Source organism: Podarcis muralis, chromosome 8, assembly GCF_964188315.1.
Source record: "Podarcis muralis chromosome 8, rPodMur119.hap1.1, whole genome shotgun sequence".
Lineage (NCBI taxonomy): Eukaryota > Metazoa > Chordata > Lepidosauria > Squamata > Lacertidae > Podarcis > Podarcis muralis.
The window spans coordinates 40,370,173-40,381,174 of record NC_135662.1 but is presented as its reverse complement, the minus strand read 5'-3'; positions in this window follow the sequence as shown (position 1 = coordinate 40,381,174).

Sequence of the window (11,002 nt, the reverse complement as noted above, 5' to 3'; positions counted from 1 at the left end):
AGGAGTTGGGCCGCTTCCTTTAGCTTCATTAAGTGAAATTAGTAGGAAGGTCCCACATGGTTTTAAGAGCCTCCTTGCCTCTTCAAACACAACCAGTTAACCAAACTGGCAGGGCTCACAATGCTTAGTTGACTGGGTACCCCTTTATATATGCATGCGTTGTTGTTGCTTTTTTTGGGGGGGGGGGATAGAGAAGGGAGAAAGAGAGGGGTTGATTTGGATTTGGGTAACTTGTACAGGGGTTTATTTAGGGTTTCCTATCTCTTGTTGCTTGGCAACTTCCTAATGGGTTTTAGCGAGCTCTATCTATCTAGTTTCCTCTATTCCTTTCCTTATTTCCTATTCCAAATCCTGGGGTTCCTTTCCACTCTGCCAAATCCTGCCCAATTCCTCCTGGGCTATCCCTCCTGGCAACCTCCTTATCTATCGTCCCAATCTCAGGAAAAGGGGCCCTACTGGACGCCCGTGCCGTGCGGTGCCAGATCGGGTGATCCCTGGATAGAACTTCGAACTGAAAATCCCCCTTGCTTTTGGAAGCGGGCTCACGCACGATACACGTGTTACGTGGCTCCGACCAGTGCGGCTGGGATTGGGATAGAAAGCAAGACCCCTTCCTGCCCCCTCCGTAAGGGCGCTCGGGAAGTTCGGAAAGAGAACTCCAACCCCTTGCTTTCAACTGAGATGCCCGTTGCGGAGAGTCGGCTGTCTTTCCAAGCCGGGTCTCTCCGTCTTACTTTCGGACTCTCAATTGGTGCGGCTGACTGGAGGGTTTGAGAGGAGAAAGAGATAGAGCTCAGAACCCCCCTTTTGGGTCGAGCAGCAGTCCACGGTCTCTCTCACCAATTGGACCAAGAGACAGGCGAGAAGGAGCGATAGAGAGGAGGGCAGAGAATTCAGTTGCCAGGAGACTTCCACCCCCTTCCCACCAGTGCACTGGATTTTCCTTTTCCTTATACTCACGTGTCTTCTATGATGATCCCGGGATCGATGAATAAGCCGGCTGGATCCCTCTTTGCTCCCCGGCTGAACTCCTAGGGCTTTTGATTACCGCCCGGGAGATGGCTGGGGGTCCAAAAGGATCTTCCCAGGCAAAATGGCCCGGAGCCGGCTGAAGATTTCGGGGCCCCCAGTCAGCAGCTCGGGAGAACCGCAAGCCCCACGTTCGGGCGCCATCTGTTACGGCAAAATCTGGGTGCGAGGCTGCTCTGCCACCCAGCTCATCGGACTAAGTCCGTGGGTCCCTGCGGAGGAAAATGAGCTCAGCCGGAGACAGGAGCAAGCAGCAGAAGATCCAAGTTTATTGCGCAACAGGTTCAAGGCGAGATTGAACCCCGAGAATGGGGCGACCTAAACTTTTGAAACTCCCTCCATGTCCCAGAATACAGTGCAAGAAACGTCATGAATACATAATGAGAAGGTTGGGTTTCACGGGTTGCATCATGAATATATTACACACGTCATGAATATGTTTACAGAGAGGTGGGGTTACATTGATTTACATTTGAGATAAGGGAGGGGGAATGTGCAGAGTGAGGGATATACATAAATAAACATTTCTTGAGTACCGGTGGTGGCATGACAATGGGACAGTGATATGCATCGTCTGCCACCTGGCATTGCCGGGAGGAAGGGTTTGGCAGGACGATCTGACAGGATTAAGAAGTTCCTGTGTACGTGACCTGTCGCTTCAGGGATTATGGAGGTCGGGGTGGCATCATGGAGTCCAAAGGGAGCTGAGTTGAATGACACCAAGAGCTAGGAAATCGGAGTTATGGTTGATTTTATATCAATTTCCAAAGGTTTTCTATGCTTTCTGACCTATTCCGTATTGGTGATCAAAAGCGAAACAAAATGGACACATTGTAGCAAGAATGGATACACTCACGTTAGGAATAGGGCGGGAGAAAGGCATAGGAAAGATGGGGCTTATTCCGCCCGCGTGAAGACAGGAAAGAGAGCCTTTTATTTACAAGGCAGGGGTACAGTGTGGTGCCTATGCAATGGTGCGGGGGCCCCTGCAGTGCCCAGCCGGCCTCGAACCCCTTCAGGGAGCGGTGGGGAAGGATGGGTACCCCCCCCTGTTCCTTCCGTATCACACTTGACATGCTTTCGAACTGCTAGGTTGGCAGGAGCAGGGACGGAGCAACGGGAGCTCACCCCGTCGCGGGGATTCAAACCGCTGACCTTCAGATTGGCAAGCCCTAGGCTCTGTGCGCCCCGCGCCCCTATGGGACTGTAAATTACCCCTCACTAATCTTCAGTTCTCAACAACCTTAATGGACTATAGTTCCCACAGTTCTGGGGGAGGGGGTTGCCATGTGCTTTAAATGTGCACAGCTGAGGTGGGAAGCACATGTAAAGGCATCTTCAGCCATAGTTGAGAGTTATGACTCAGTTGTGGGTGGCCCTTGCTCATGGTCAGACCTAGTGATTCTGAAAAGGGTGATAAAAGGGGAGAACTGCCACACTTCAGGAGAAAATGGAGGAATGAGAGTTTGTGTTCATGCCAGAACTGTGGAATTGTTGGTTAGCTCAGTTCCACAAAAGCAGCAGGGCTCTGCAGGAACCCCAGATAACTTTTAGCACATGTGCAAATATTTACATACCACTCTCTCACTTCTTAAAAGAAACCTGAGAAAGTTTTGATGAAATAGAACTCAAAGCGAAAGAATATCTGCCTGATGTAAACTGCAAATGTGTGAATAAGATAAAAAGTGTGTGTGTGTGTGTGTGTGTGTGTGTGTGTGTGTGTGTGTGTGTAATGATGGTGATGCACTTGATGCTGATGAAAGGCTTTCTCAAAGAGACAAGTTTTGAGTCCTTTATTCCTGTGATGGATGCACTTGAAACCAACTTGATGAAACCAGCAACCATATACATTTTAATCCTGCAACTTCAGAAAAACAGTTGTGTGGCAGTATAAAGCTTCAGACAACAATGTTGATGTTAACCTTACTGAGGAAATAAAGAACATCCATGCTTATATCAAACAAATCACTTGGATAAAAAACATTTATTACACAAAAAATTGTATCAAGTCATCATGTAAGGGAAGAGGCAATTGACTTTCCCTAATGTAGAAGCAACATTGTGGCACTTTTTAAGTCTCAGAGTGACAAACGGCTCAAGAGAAAGGAGATTTTCATGGCTGAAAAAGATCAAGAATGAACTGTGGAGAACTGTGCTACAAGAAAAGCTGTCTGCACTAAGTCTTATGTACCTTATGTGCATAGAGAATGATAAACTTCGTAATTTATCATATGACAACATTATCAATTTAACTTATTTAACTAAGTCCTAGTCAGAGTAGACTCATTAAAATGAATGAACCCAAGTTAGTCATGATGATAAATTTCAATGGGTCTACTCTGAGTAGGATTAGAACTGAACACCCACTACTCCTTAAAAAGTGACAAGAGTATAAAAATTTATGTTATGTGCAAAGACAACACAGTCCATTTGCATTTCCTCTTCTGTTTTCTAAGTGCTAGTTGTTGCTATTGTTGGCACCTGTCTGTCTTGGGAGACAATGGAAGAGTACACCTTTGGGGGTAAAGTGATACCATTGGAGAGTTACAGTGCTTGCTGTGGCTGTAGCAACGGATGCGAGAGAGACATGTTTTCTTGCCATAGGGGCTGGTGAAGGCGTCTGGTTTTGCTGCTACAGGTGCACCATGCGTTCCTTCTCTCTACGCTCCTCCCAGTGGTCACCCTTCTTGGTCAATGCTGTGGATACATGACCTCACTGCATTTCTCCAGGCACTGCTATCATCTGTAAGGGATCCCCATGGGGTGGGGTTAATGTTGCCAGTCTTCGTGTTTCATTTGCAGATATTTTGAATAAAATATTGGGGGCATGTAAATCTCTCCCCGCATAATTGTTCACATGACAGTGTGCACACACCATTTGAATGGCAATGCCTGAAGGGAGACCAGCTCAATACAGTGGTACCTCGGCTTACAAACTTAATTCATTCCGGAGGTCCATTCTTAACCTGAAACCGTTCTTAACCTAAGGTACCACTTTAGCTAATAGGGCCTTCTGTTGCCGCCGCACTGCAGGCGCATGATTTCTGTTCTCATCCTCAGGTAAAGTTCTTAACCTGAGGTACTACTTCCGGGTTAGTGGAGTTTGTAACCTGAAGTGTTTGTAACCCGAGGTACCACTGTATTTGAAAGCAGCTACACAGTATCATCTGCTCTTCATTCTTTGGCATCAGCTGAAAGTGTTTAGCAAACTTCAGCAATAAGCTGCCAATTCAGTTGGGGTTGATGCAAATGGATGGTGTTGTATAAAACGGCTGACTAGGCTATTAATCTTTCATAAATATTGTAACATTTCACAAATAGCCAAAAAATCTCCTTAAAGCACATTATAAGTTCTCATAACATTACAAAAACAATCTATCCCTAAACATAATTTCTATGGTATTGTATTATGTTGAAACAACAACAACTGGGCAAGCCTGAGATCACACAGATCCATTAAGTTTCCAGTACCAGTTACTAGAAGGTAACTTGCAAAATGTTTCACTTGGTGAAGAATATACTGCATCCTGATTTGACCCCTTCCCCCAAACATTTTTGGCCTTTGCTGGAGAGCAATGAGTTCACATTATAATTTAGAATATTCTGGATCAACAAACAAGGACTTGTTCTCTTCCCAGCAGCAGAGGTGTCTGGTATAAATTTAACCTTGTTGCTTCACTTCTCAGAATGCCATAGGGACTTTTTCTCCCCTGAGAGTTGTTTAACTTGGCCCACAGTACTATCACCTTACTCTGATGCTATCCAGGCAGTGCATGGTTGTTGATTGAGTGTTTTTTTATAATCTGTTAATCAGTAATTCACTTCTTCAGCATGCTAAACAGTGAGTCTATCTAGCAGCACCTGGAGAGCCACAGCCTGGTTCCCTGTTCTGGTTTATACAAATTTATGCCTCATCTTTTAGGACAAAGGCATCATCAAGGGGTGACTTCCAGCAGTACAATTACAATAGAAACAATTAATGTAGATTAGAAGATATTACACATAAATTCGTGTAAGAAGCCCTGGTAGCCTTTTGGCTTTGTTATTTTCTTAAATGAAAAGCATATTTAGGGCTGAGTTATTAGTGGATGTGCAAGGGTACCTGGAAGAATACCACAAAGGGGAAAACAGCTGACAGGAAAGATATATTGCATTTTGGTGCACTGCTCTGGAACCTACCAAGGCTGAAAGGCATTAAAACACACACCCTTTTCTTATTTCCTTGCATCTAGTCACACATCTGTATTGCAATGGTCATTGACTACCAACAATAAAAATCTTTGCTATGCTGTTGAACTGAGCTGAAATTCCAATTCCAGAGGGAGAGACTTTGAGACCATTGTTAGATTTTAGTTGATTAATGGATTAACCTGTTAATTGCATTTGTTTTAAAATGCATTCTTGGTTCGCAATGAAAACAGAGATTAACCAGCACCCTCAGAGAAAATAGCAGCTTGGGAGGAGAGGGGATTCTCAGCAGTGGGGGAGGCAGTGCAGGAAAAGGGGTATAATTTGCTGCGCATGTGCTATGGCCCTGATATTGCTCTGGGCCCCACCTGGCAGCTTTTTCTTTCAACAGAAAATCACCAGTGCTAGGCTTGTCACTGAAAATGTATATGTAACATAATGTGTAATTTGACCCAGAGACATTAAGAAAGGCTGGTGGAACAAGTATAATTAGCATATTGGCCACCAAACTTTTTCAGCAGGGGGCCGGTCCACTATCCCTCAGACCTTGTGGGGAGCCGGACTATATTTTGAAGGGGAAAAATGAACAAATTCCTATGCCCCACAAAATAAGCCAGAGGTGCATTGTAAATAAAAGGACACATTCTACTCATGTAAAAACACGCTGATTCCCGGACTGTCCGTGGGCCGGATTTAGAAGGTGATTGGGCCGGATCCGGCCCCCGGGCCTTAGTTTGCCTACCCATGAATTAGCACAATCCCTTAGGAGCATAGAATAGAAGAACTTTGTGGGGAACCACAGGTCAAAAGGACCTACGATTTCTATTTCATTCTGGGGGGGGGGGGGAATGTGAACAACTGAAAGAGCTTAAATATATTTAACTTGATATAGTGTTTAGAATTTCCCCCTCAGAAGTCTCCACAAAACTCAGGAGTGGGGGTAGGGAACATTTGACCCTCCAAATGTTGCTGAACTATAACTTCCATCGGCCCTAGCAGGTATGGCCAATGGTCAGAGATGATCCACCACCCCTGGTGGAAGGTTTGTTCTGAATGTTATTTATAAGGACTGTGTATTTATTATACTTTTACACTGCCCATCCAACTGTATTTTCTACAGAAGATCCTTGTCCCTACTAGTCCAAACAGCAGAGTGAGGACTGGCATAATGGGAGTGAAAGGCCATAAATATAGCTCTATCTTTCTTTCTCTCTCACACACAGGAACACTGCTTACTCCCTACCAATGCTCTATAAAAGTTATGATTACCAGATATGATCTGTTCAATCAAATTAAACTACACTGACTGCCTCAAGCCATTCATTTGTCATTTCAAAAATCAAATACAGAAAGCATTTCATAATATATAATCAGTCAAAGAAGACAGAACCAGGCATGGATGAATTTTCCAAGAGAATTGAGATAAGAGTCAGGAAATAAAAGCACCATATAGTATCAGATTGCACTGGGACAGGATATTATAGACTCTTAACCTTGGTCACAAATATATAACAATAAACTGTATGCATTGTAGCAAACTCAGGCAAACTACACTATTAAAATGCTACTGTTTTCATTTCAGAGAAGATGGTGGAGTTGAAGAATTACTCCAGTCTGGTATACTGAAATATTGAATAACTCCTAATTAATTATAGATCGGAATCAATGTTCATGGGGCATATAAATTGACCACAGGCAGATTTGCTGTATGCTGATGAAACTATCAATGAGCAAGTTATGCCATTGCACTTAACTTGCACTTAAAACAACTTTGGTCCTGAGGCACCATTAATGAGCCCTTGCGGTGTTTGGCAAGCAGTGGATTTGATGCTGGATGCTGTCATTAGCATTTCCCTCTACAAACGCACATTTGTTCCTCATAACTTCTTCAGTGCCCCATCATCCCATTGTCCAGCCAGTGTGGTGTGGTGCTTAGAGTGTTGGACTAGGACCTGGAAGACCAGGGTTCAAATCCCCACTCAGGAATAAGGCTCACTGAGTGACATTGGGCCAGTTACTGCATCTCAGCCTAACCTAATTTGCAGGGTTGTTGTGGGGGATAAATGAGGAGGGAGGAGAAGAACGCATGTCACATTGAGCTCCATGGAGGCAAAAGTGGGGTAGAAATGCAGTAAATAAATAATAAATGATACTGACAGAGATCTCTTAGAACAGATGGAAAGAGAGGGTGCAACATATCTAGTATTCCACAAACGGGATACATTATGGCACCAAAAACACAAAGTCAACATGAACTTCTAGGCTACACACAGTGGGGTTGTGAAGTCATGTTGGAACATCCCAACCACCAAGTGTGTGCAAAGCATCTTATGTATTTAGGATTGCCAGGCATCCATGAGTGGACGTGAAGTCTATATAGATCCTAGACTCTTAAAAGTCCAATGGCCAAAGATGTGAGCCATGCTGTCCTTTTCCTCTTTTTTAAAAATAGATGTTTGTGTAGCTTCTACACACACACACACACACACACACCCCTTTCTGATTATTTCTAACAAAATGCAGACCTTGGGAGCATAATTCAGTAATATAAGCCAGTTTATATAGTCTTCAAGCTTTACTTTAGAGCTAAGCCAGTGATCAATGAACCAAAGAAAAGATGGTTGAAAGGGGATGTTGTGTGAACAGGAGGAAGTTGGCTCACTGGTGGTTCAGTTGGTTAGAGCATGGTGCTGATAATGCCAAGGTTGCAGGTTCTATCCTCATATGAGGCAGCTGCATATTCCTGCACTGCAGGGGGTTGGACTAGATGATTCTCAGGGTCCTTTCCAAGTCTAGAATTCTATGACTGTCTTCTTCTAAGTTTTGTTGGAGGAATGAAGGCTCTGAATAATGGAGATAACATGCTGTGGTCACTCGGCTTAATTGGGTCACATCCGCTAAATACATAAGCAGCACTCTTTCATTGGTCATGGAAGTTTAACTAACAAAGTTTAAAACTCATGTGAAGTACACAGAATAATATGGAACTGTGGTAATCTATAGTTATTATCTAAGATGGTAATGGGATTCACTTTGTGTCCCCAATGTATCGCTAATGTCTTCTTGACAAATACTGTAACAGGAGAGACATTATTCAATTATTTGTATGCTTCTTTCATTAACATTAGGCACAATCAGAAATAAGTATCTGTGGGAAATTAGTCTGCTGCACTATGGCCAATTTTAGAAACCCCTCCTTCCATTTTTTCTTTTTCTTATGATGATCATCAGGGCCAATGTATTGGGATTAACGGAGCATACAAAATATGTCTCTGATCTGAAAGGCTAACACAATTAAGACATAACAAATGATAACCCTAGGACAGAGGTGGGGAACCTTGCGCCCTCCAGATGTTGTTGAACTCCTAGACCCATCAATCCTGACCATCATGACCAATTGTCAGGGATGACAACTGTAGTCCAGCAAAATCTGGAGGCCAAAGGTTGCTCACACCTGCCTTAGAACTTATACAACACTTTTAATTTTAATGAGAATATATGCAGTATCTAATTAAGATGAGAATAGAAAATTGAAATATTACTCTAACTGGAACTCTAATTCAAAAGGAGGGGTGTAAATTAAAAGAACTATGTGAAATTAAGATGTAATGCTTTAAATGAAATCTACAAATACCCAGTGCTTTTAAAATAAGGATGAGTACAGGTATAAGAATTTCAGAATTAACTTTTATTTTTCTTGAACCTTCATCACCTTTAGTCTACTTTGTGTGTCCTGCTGCTGTTTATACATTCAGTTCGCTCACAAAACCTACACAGGAGAGGACATGAGTTATAGTTGTTGCACCATTCAAAGAACCACAATGAAAATATGAAGATAGTTACTGTTTCCTCATTCTCTGCAAAGACTACAGATTACTTTTACTGCCTCTGCCTGACACATCTGTCAAAGATTACTTACCAGCACACTGCTGAGATAATAAAATCTTGACTGTTGTTTTGATCAGGATGCCCTTTCATATTGTACACTTGGCTTTGTGTGATCATGAACTTTACTTTTGTGAACTTTTGTATGTTACTGCAGCATTCTCAAGGTCTGATTGATGTTTTCATTACTAAGTGGACAAGTGTAGGCTTTTGCTGGGGGTGTTAAGTACAGGGGCAGACTTTAGTAATATGGTGCCCTGAACAAGAACAACATTTGGCACTCCCCCCCCCCCCCATGTTTCTTATTTGAACAATAATTTCTTCTGGTACAGTTGCTTTTTTATGGATCTTCTCAGTAGGTACCCATATATTATTATTATTACTATTTTTATTTTGTGCCCCCTCAGCTATGTACCCTGTGCAGGGAAACACCAACACTGCCCTAAATCTGGCACTGTTTTGCTAAGGCTGTAGCCATGGATCCATGGAGAAAGCTTGTCACTGCTGATTTGGAGATGGTATTCATCAATATCTCTGAACAATCCCACAACAGAGAGATGGACTACAGACACAGGTTCTCTCATGCTACTGTTGTAACAGTCCAACCAGTATGGCTATCATTTAGAGAAGCAGTTGCACCCTTGTCATATGTGATTATTCCTCAGCAGTACTTACATGTCTTGTTATTATGGTGTATATAAAGTAGCCACAGTAAATCGTCTTAAAAGGCATTGCTTTTCATGGGTAATTCAGGGTGCAATCCAAACTCCAGCCCCATGGTGCTGAGTGTGTGTCGTTGGAGATCCCCATTCTGTTCATGGAAGTGCTTCAGGTGATGTTTCCACATGCAGAAGCCCATGGAAAGTCATGAAACGGGGTTTTTTCAGGGACAGGAAGGGGCAGAGCTAGTCCAGGATTTCCTGATCCCGAGCCAGCCCTACTGCTGTCACTTGACAGCATCAGGTGTGATACACACCTGATTGCCACACCAGCTGCAGGCTTGGAGTGGGCTTTTGCCTGCGCTCTCATCTTCTGCCCTATCTGGGATGAGCAATGCGTCGGAGGATGTGATGTCGGCTTCACTGCTCCAGCTGGTGCTTGGCTGGGATTCGGATCGTTCTGCTACCCCAAAGTAGGCCTTGTGATGACATCTCCACCCCTGCAATTGCCCCTGCCAATGAGTCATCTCCCCTTTTTTTGTACAGCTGGAATTTGAACTATTATCACGCAGTAACAGTATTACAGTAAGTGGCAGAAGGTGGGTGGGTGGAAGGATAGATGGATGGTTTTGTCAGTGTGAGTGACAAAATAACTTGCCGCTGCTTCAGACTGCAGTCTTTTGCTTAGCCAGCACTGTCCTATGTGTTGTTCACCAAGTCTAGCCCTTGCTTCACTCCTTGGACCCTGTCATCATGACTGGATTAAGATGGTTGGGAATCATGGTGGAGTTCCCTAAAAAGCCACCCCCCATCCAGCAAAGAACATTTGAAATGATAAAAAGTGTTATCAAATAAAAATGTATTTATTTATTTTACTAGTCCTATTTGTATACCACAAAGAGAAACCGAAGGCTACAGTTCTATGCCCGCTTACCTGGGAGTAAGCCCAAATGAACTCAACAGGACTTACTTCTGACTACTCAGGGGAAAATAGTACACAGCTTTTGGTGAGAGTTACACCTGATGAAATGATGACCAAAAGCAAAGGATGAAACACATCAAAATCAGGAAGGAATGCTATTTCAGATTTAGGAGAGAGAAGAGAGCAAAGTATTATATTTTGGACCAAATGTCAAGATAATAATGTATTTATTACTGTGCATGCCATCTTTTGCTACGACCTTTTAACATTTTATTTTTATCATCATTCCTGTCCAATTGCACCATTTTAGTCTGATCTT